This window comes from Cornus florida, unplaced genomic scaffold (genome assembly GCF_030987335.1).
Source record: "Cornus florida cultivar Cherokee Brave unplaced genomic scaffold, ASM3098733v1 CherokeeBrave_3.0.0_Hap2_Chr01, whole genome shotgun sequence".
Taxonomy (NCBI): Eukaryota; Viridiplantae; Streptophyta; class Magnoliopsida; order Cornales; family Cornaceae; genus Cornus; species Cornus florida.
This window is the reverse complement of record NW_026775571.1, coordinates 103,660,787-103,670,322: the sequence shown is the minus strand read 5'-3', so window position 1 is coordinate 103,670,322 and position 9,536 is coordinate 103,660,787.

The window sequence follows — 9,536 nt, the reverse complement described above, 5'->3', positions numbered from 1 at the left end:
CACTACTATTGCACATTCATGTCCTAGCTATAACTTCAACAAATCAAAAATATTACTCCTACTTACCCTGAGATTTTTTTATTTTGTCCAAAAAAAAAAAAAAAAAAAAAAAAAAAAAAAAAAAAAATAGTACCAACTATGTAAAGTATTTGTTTAATTCATCAATTTAGAGGGGGTAAAAAATCTAGCCAAACATTCTATTATACTTGTCACTTGATCCGGGAAGAGAAATTTCTCCCAGTTGTGTATCGTGAATCGTTATTATATTTAAGATTCTTTCTTATCTGTAATGTGTCACGATGTGAAAAATTACATTATATTTAGTGTTGTCCAAACAATTTGTTATACTTGTCTCTTGAACTATGATGAAATTTTTGTTTCATATCTGTAATATGTTGTGACATGATATATATAGTGTCCACCATTCAGTCTATTATATTTGTAGCTTGATCCATTGGGAGAAATCTCTTTCTTATCAGGATCAGCCACATTAGTATATTTAATGTCGACCAAACCGGGGGCAGAGCTAAAAATTAAATTTAGGAGGCACGGTGTAAAAAAAATAAAATAAAATAAAAAATCAATAATGACGACAATAAATATAGATTATATAAATTAAGAGATAAAGAAAAAAAAAATTACTCAAAATAATATGTGAAAGAGAAATGAGAGAATTTTGAAAGGGAAAAAAATTGGAGTTTGATTCAAAAAGGAAAAATTGACTTTTTTTAAAGGAAATTAAACGAATTTTAAAGAGTAAAAAATAGAAGAAATACAAAATTTTATAAAATACAAATTTTAGGGATGGCATTATATGAATTTTTTCATATATACATGTAAAAATATATAAATTTAGTATATATATTACAGTAAGCGAGGACAGGCCAAAAAGGGCATGTGCCCCCTCTAGACATACACTGGCTCCGCCCCTAAACCAAACTATTTATTATACTTATTTCTTGAATAGTGAAGAGAATTTTATTTCTTATTTGTAATGTATCGTGATATGATTAATCACATTATATATTTATTGTCCGCCAAACAGTTTATTATACTTGTTTATTAGTCTGTGAGGATAAATTTATTTCTTATTTGTAATGTGCTTGATATGATTAACCACAGTATTAATGTTGGGTAAACAGTCTATTCCACTTGTCTCTTGATCCGTGAAGATAAATTTCTTTCTTATTTGTAATGTGTAATGGTATAATTAACATTACACATTAGCATATTTAGTGTCGATGAAACTGTCTATTATACTTGTTCCTTGATTCGTGAGGAGAAACTACATTTTTATTTATAATGTTTCATGGTATAATTGACCACATTAACATATTTATTACCGACGAAATAGTTTATTATACTTGTCTCTTGATTCGTGAAAAGAAGCTTCTAATCAATAAAATTGCAGGTGAAATGCACATGTTACAGGCTAACAAATTATCTTAATTGAAATTCTTATATAAAGTTGCAGCATGGAATAAAATTCTTAATCAAACCCCAAAGAATGACTAAATAAATAATGTACTAAAACTCTAATAATAGTACAGTATAAATTTGCGTGTTGCTAAGTTATTATTATAATGACAAAAGTTAGAAAGAGAATAGAATTAGGAAATATATATATATATATCGAAAGAGTTAGAATTAAAGAGAATAGAATAAAAAATGTAAATACCTATTATTATTATTATTATTATTATTATAATGAAAAAAATTAGAAAGATGGAGTATATTTTTTTGTATTAATTACAAGATATTGCAAGACTAAATAGCTGATTAATATTGTACAATCAAATTATTAAAATCGTTGAGTAAATTAATTTTTTATAAAGTGATATAGGTCTTATATAAATTATATGACTAACTGAGTATAATTTTGGAATATACTGTATTACACAAATTGAATTGGCTTGTTTATCATTTTCACATATTTTTTTGTTGAAAGCTGTCCAAGTTTATTCATTTATTTAGATTTTAAAAAATAAAAATAAAAATTTGCAAGTGTGACGTCTCTTTATAAATACAGTGAGGCCCGTGACAGAGACTCACGGGAGCGAAACTCACCAGAGAAGTATAATTGGATAACAGTGGTAGAAAAAGACAACTGAGGCCCTTGCTTCATCTGTGGAAAGGAAAGATTGTGACTGCATTAATGGGATCACCCACGTTCCATGCAATCAGTACAGTTATTGTTATAAGTTTCACGACTTACACGTGGGACACTACCAAATTGCCTAATACCTTTTTTAGTCATTGTCATCAACTTTTTAATTATACAACTGTACGGCATCTACAAAAACACATCTCTCTCTTTTTTTAAATAATAATAATAATAATAATAATAATAATAAAATAATATATGATAAAAGTTGCAACTATATATGTAGATGGTGATAAATTGAATTTTATTTATTTTTTTAATTTATGGGCTGTGATATTAAGGTAGAATAGTCTGATGCTAGGCAGAATACACGTGGCGGTCTAATTGGCAAAAAAATTAATCCCATTTGACATCAACATCGTCGCAAATCGTCTATTCATCTTCTCGACCAAACTTATATGAAGACCGGCAGTCACCGACACCAAATCTCGACGGCGACTACAGATCACACACGCGATGGCGGTATCAAAGGACCTTAGATCGCGACTGTTACAAGCATCAATCGCAACTTAGCCGGCGATGATGCTAGAAGCAGCAGCGATGATAAGGACGACGGGCAACAACGTGGATTTCGACTGGGGTTTCCGGCGGCAGTACAGGCTGAATCGGCAAGCAAATATGATGACTGAACAGTCGTTATTGAACTGCGAGCAAGGACCAGAAATCTGACGACGACGTGGTGGTGATGGTGATCCGATTCTGGCGACAGTGACGAGAGAACAGTGTCGGGTCTTGGTGGTTTGTATGGTTTTATTTGTTTGAAGGGTATGTTTGTGGGTATGATTGGTGGGGATTTGGGTTTGCAAGTGGTTGATTGGTGTAGTTGGAAATCTGATCTGGTCGTTGATGGAGGGAATGAAACGGCCGAGTAGGCGAGGCTTATGGTAGACGACGGAGTCAGAGGCAGAGACAGAGGGTAGTGGCTCACGGTTTGGAGAGAGAAATTTGAGGGGAGAGAGAGGACAGGCGGCAGAGACTGATGACAGCAATACCGACCAAGAACAAAATATCAATGAATTAATTTCGCGATTCGAAAGAGAAAAAAAAAAATCGCTAAGAAGAGAACAACACAGTCTCAGCTTCTCTCCGGTGGCTGTGAGTTTCACTTTGACATTCATCACTGACTCAGTTCTGGCACCTGAGATTCTGGCCATGCTCTAGTAACTGTGAGTGTCAACATGAACAACAGCTCCGGCGAGAACTTGTTGGTCCGAAGAGTCTAAGGACAACGTGGGAGATTGTCATGACGTGGCTGGCCACGTCTGTTTCGGTCTAACAAAACTGTCAAAATGATCGCCCTAATATCATTTTCCTTAATTTATTTTCAAGGGGTCTTCATTTGAATTAAATTGTAAAATTTAGATTCTAAAGTTAATTGCTTTAATAGAAAAAACTGAAAACTATTTATTTTCTCAATCTAAAAGTATAATAAAAAAGAAGCTCAATTTAGGCTTGGATTTACATTGTGTCTTGTAGATTGTAGAGTTCAGATTGACTCCACAAAGTTAGAGTACACCCTAGAGGTGTATGTTAATTTGTTAGTGTAGTGGAAACTTTGAGCAAAAATTTCAAATATTTTCTTTAGGATTTTAAAATAAATAAATGCTGAGATTACTCAATTGTAATCTAATGGTTACTCAATAAAATACAATTTCTATGTATGTATAAAAAAGGTTGGATACATCTACTCTTTTTAAAGGGACTAAATTAGGTTTTTTTTTTTTTTTTTTTTTTTTAATCCTACAATAAATTTAGAACTTTTTTTTAAGTAAGGAATATATATATATATATATATATAAGATTGTCAGAGGGATCAAAATTATTGTGCACTTTGGTAAGTAAAAAATTATTGCGGATTATTTCGTGCATGTCTTGTTGGTACTTTAATAACATATTAATGTTTTCACTCTCATCAACTCCGGTGAGTGGTGGGATCTCTGGGACTATTTCCAAAACTAAAAAGTTTACCCATTTGGATCCTCTCCAACTTAAAACTAATTAAGGCAACAGTTGTCTTCTTTTAAAAATAATATATTCTTTTACAAACAATATATTAATTCAATTAGATTTGTGAACTGTATTAAGGTAACATTTTTTTGCAGGTATGTTAACCTTTCATCTATTTGTGAACTGTATAGGATTATTTTGTAAACTATTTCACGTATTGTATACAGAAAATAAATTCCAACCTCAATTTTAAACAATTTACTTTAACCACTTCAATATTCATAAGCCCCAATTTATGGGTGGAGCTAAAAATTTTGAATTAGCTAGGGTGACAAAGTGACAAACTTGAATTATATATGTATTTAAAATTTATAAAAAAAAAAAAAAAAAAAAAAAGTTAATTGTAATATAATTTTCTGTACAATATTAGTCTTGGTATATTTATTGATGAAAATTTATTTATTTTTGAAAAAATGAGAAAAATGTAATTGAAATAAATAGAGATGGAAAATAAATTCCAACCTCAATTTCAAATAATCTGTAATGAGACGTGAAGTGGTTAAACTTAAAGCATAGTTTATTTGCAATAGAGGTTAACTGAAACAGAGGTGCATAAAAACGTTACCTTCATGAAGTTTACAAATCTAATTGAATTAATATATTGTATTTTAAAGGAATATGTTGTACTTTAAAAAATAGGGCGAATTGCAAATAATTCCCCTCAATTATTATTCATTTGCAAAAAATTTCTTTTATGAATACTTTTAGCAAGAAACCCCCCTCAATTTGAGGAGGTATTTTAACGTAACACCGTGTAATGATTTTTTGAGGCAATTTTTTGGACCAAATTACCTTTCAACATTATAGATTGGGTCATTGTTCAGTCCTCCATTAAATCCGGTGAACACGAAATTTAGTTAAACCCAAATTTTTTGCCGATTTTCATCTACCCAAACAATACTTAAATTTTGTGCTTCTTGATTTCTAAACTATTGTAATGAGAAAAATAAAAAAATAACTTGCTAAAAGTTTCTCCAAAAATAGTAGTCAATGCAGTTTTTTTTTTTCCCTGGAAACAGAATTGGACGGACACTTCTGTTTCGCAAGGATCCAAACTTGCCATTCTTTGGAATGTCCTTCTGTTTGCAGCAGCTGTATCTGGCGTGTCTCCAAGGCCCTAATCTGACTTGTACTCTTCCCAAAGCCTCACCAAGCGTGGATCTTTCTATACAACTTCATGCATCTCCCTTAGGAGTTAGGCCCAGGCCACGAGTCTATGCTTCCTTGGCACAAAGAATTCATTTCTATCTACAATCATTGCTCTTCTACAGTGGGCAAACTCACCGGTGCCGTTAACCCCATGCAGATCATCACCAACTCTCTGCCGCCGCCGCTGCTCTCTACAAAATTTGTCCTTTCCTTTCTTTTTCCCTTTTCACTTCACAAATTTTTTTGGGTTAGCTTAATGGTTAAAGTAAGATGTGACCAAGTTTAGTGATGAAAAGAGTGGAGGGATAATTACCGAAAAAAAATAAAGAGTGGAGGGATTAAATGTGAAGATATGAGTGTGATCGGACACAAGTTGCGGGGCAGGGAGGAAGAAAAAAAAAAAACCTCCAAAAAAGATGAAAAATGAGTTTACAGTGGTGGTTTGGCATGTGCATCTTTGATTATTACACTGCTTATCACAATCATTATCTTTTGTGTTCTTTCCAATATCATCCCCAAACACCCCCCAATAATAGTTTAGAAATCAAGAAGAACAAAATTTTAGTATTGTTTGGGTAGATGAAAATAATTAGAAAATTAGGGTTTGATTGAATTTCGTGTTCATCGAATTTAATGGAGAACTGAATAATGACCCAATCCACAATGTTGAGGGGTAATTTAGTTCAAAAAATTACCTCAAAAAATTATTACACGGTGTTAAGTTAAAATACTCCCTCAGTATAGTTAGGGGGGATTTTTTGCTAAAAGTATTCATAAGGGAAATTTTTTGCAAGTGAGTGATAGTCGAGGAGGGTTTTTTGCAATTCACCCTAAAAAAAAAATAAACAAATGTTACCTTAATTAGTTTTAGATTGTTGCCAACTGTGCGGATATCCAAGTCACTAATGAAATGACCAACATGCCATTTTCTTTGTTTTTTTTCGGAGGTGTTTCTATCTATTCAGTTTTTTAATAAGATTAAATTTCTTACACACATAAACACCTTCAATTAGATCTTTTACGCACACAAATACGGGATTCACATACAGATGAAGCAATCTTTTAAATCTATAAACTGCTTTATAAATAATGAATTGATATAAATAATGAATTGAGAATAAATATAATGCAAAGACTTATTGCATTCCAGCACAATAGTACTGAAAAGAATTAAATTACTAATTCAATCAAAATTCCATTAAAGTTTAAATTTAATAAAAATTCTTGATTGAAGCATCACCTAGCTGCAATCAAATTCACTATTAGTGATCATCTGCCATTCAATCTATGCAAATTAAAGGTTTAAAAATTTACAAGGTGATGGTTTAAAAATTAAAAGAATGATATTTGATGATTTGTGATAAGGAGAAATCAAGTAAGCAGATAAGATAAAGTGGTTCAACCGAATAAAGATAACCTCAGTATAATTTCAAATTCAAAGGAGCAGATCATCTCCCCAACAAATATATAATCTGGTAATGAACCTGATTGTCGGAGAGCTCTTGACAGGCACCACACCAGTGCCGTCAAGATTCATCGATCTTTTACTCTCTTCGTTGTAGGAAAACAATGTTGTACCAGGCCGCACAGATTTCTTCCCCAACAGCTGGTGCCATCTGTGGGAACGACAATTCCCTTAAATCAATAAGTTACTCGGTTGGGTATATGCGTTTGTGGTCCGATATGGTTACTGGAGAAGAAACATCGTTGCAAATATCTAGTCAAAAGGAAGGGTTGGGTGAACACCCAGACGTCCTAAATGACCAAGAACATATTGCAGCGTTGGAACTACAGGTTCAAACTCAGAATCAGGGTATGGACTAGTTAATCCAACAAAATGCACTGATCCTGCAACATCTTGTCCCAGCCGGACCACCACCTCAATAAGAATTGTCCGACGGACATCCAAATCCTCCCAGTCTGAATGATGGGGTAGAAAACTGGGAGGACCGGGATAACGATTATTCTCACGAGTTCGAGGCAGAACAAAGCCAAGTCGGGAACCAACACAGAGAATCTCCTCCTTCGCCTTCGCGAAATCCCCAGCCTTAGACAAGCACAACCATCTATGTTGAGGAGAAGACAAAAAGTTACCCATTTCGACTTACAGATCTAGGATTTCAAGGCTAAAATAGAAGATGTAAGGCAGGCTATGAAGGGGAAAGGTCTTGCCGCTATATATGATCTGGTGCAGATGACTAACTTACCGTTCAGCCCCGCCGTTATGAAATGCCCCCTGCCTAACAAGTTCAAGATACCCTTATTCGAAAGATTCGACGGGACCAAAGATCCCCTCAATCACCTAAAGACCTTTCAAGCTTTTATGCATTTCCAAACTGTGCCAGATGAAATCATGTGTCGTGTCTTTCCCACGACCCTTAAGTGACCAGCATGAGTTTGGTTCAATAAGCTGAAGCCAGGAACCATCGACACCTTCAAAGAACTGAGTAGACAGTTTGTAAGCCACTTCATTGCAAGTCAAAGACATATGAGGCCGACCACCTACTTGCTGACTATGAAACAACAGAAGGGAGAGTCGATCTGGGAATATATCGCCCGATTTAACACAGAGATGTTGCAGGTAGAAGATGTGGACGATTAGGTGGCTTTGATCGCTTTCATAGGAGGACTCCAAACCTCCAGATTCTTATTCTCCTTGTTAAAAAAGCCTTCCACCAACATGGCAGAGTTGTTAATCAGAGCACAAAAACATATGAACGTTGAAGACGCCATGAATGCATGGAAGGAAAAGGAAAGAGAGGACAAGAAGAAGCCAGCCTCTAACGCCAAGGATGAGAAGGAAACTAAATACAAGAAATCATTCTTCAGTCAAAGCGATAGGACATTTCGTGATAAGGACTCAGATAAGTATGCCAACTACACTCCTCTGAATACGTCAATTGACCATATTTTCTACAGATTCAAGACAACGAGTCTTTGAAATGACCACAGAGGATGACGTCTGATCTAGCGAAAAGATCTCGAGATAAGTATTGTAGGTTCCATCGGGATCATGAGCATACTACAGATGATTGTTTTGACCTTAAGAATCAGATTAAGAATCTGATTCGAATGGGTCACTTACAAAGGTTCGCTGCCAATGAAGGGACCAACTCCAATAATCGCCTTCTGGGGCAACAACTAATTAGAGAAATCAAGATCATCTCTGGATAAATAAACCTGGGATGATGAATCCAACTTGGCTCAGGAGGCTAACGTGATAAAAGTTGTCTCCCAACTGGAATTCGCCTTATCAAGTCATTCCAAATAAAGACTGGGGACATGTCAGTTAATCACTTTAAATGGATGATAACTCTCTCACATGTCAGCTTATTTTCCAATAAAGTCACCATCACCAATAAGATGGATGACCCTCATTTTTGCGCAATAAAATATTATATTTTCAGTTACCTGTGAATGACCTATGTAGTAATGCTTTACAGAAAGCTTACAAAAAACCAAGCTCCCTTACTAAAGGGATTAGGCGAGTAAAGCTCGTGAAAACAGTTCCCTTACTAAAGGGACGAGCTGAATGAAGCTCGCGAAAACTAATTCCCTTACTAAAGGTAGTAAGGGATGAATTGAGTGAAGTTCGTAAAAATTAATTCTTTTACTAAAGGGACGAGCTGAGTGAAGCTCTTAAAAACTAATTCCCTTACTAAAGGGACGAGTTGAGTGAAGCTTGTAAAATTTATTTCCTTACCAAAGGGATGAGCTGATTGAAACCCATAAAATCTGCAAATAGTATGTTGGATTTTCAAAGAAAATCCTGCTTTACATCACTAAGAGTCATTGACCATGGGTTTGAACCCATGCCCTTCCAAAATAGAACATTAATTTGGTATCTGTATTAATTCCACCTTGGGAAGAGTGCCCCGATGTACCGTTTACCTCGAGAACAGTACCCAAGGTGATTGTTGACCTCGGGAATTGTGCCCGGGGCAAAAAAAAAGAAAAGAAAAAAAAAAGACATTTCCAAAACTAGACGAGCAAGCTTGGGAATTGGGGTAACTGATAAGGATAATTTAAATAAGCAGATAAAAGTTCAATCGGGTAAAGATAAACTCAGCACAGTTTCAAATTCAAAGAAGCAGATAATCTTCCCAACAAATCTCGTATAATTTGGCAACGGATAAATCTCCTCTAATCTCCCAACGAATTGAGGGAGAGCCGGTTATAAGAGCGAGACCCTACCAGTCAATCAAGTATGACAGAT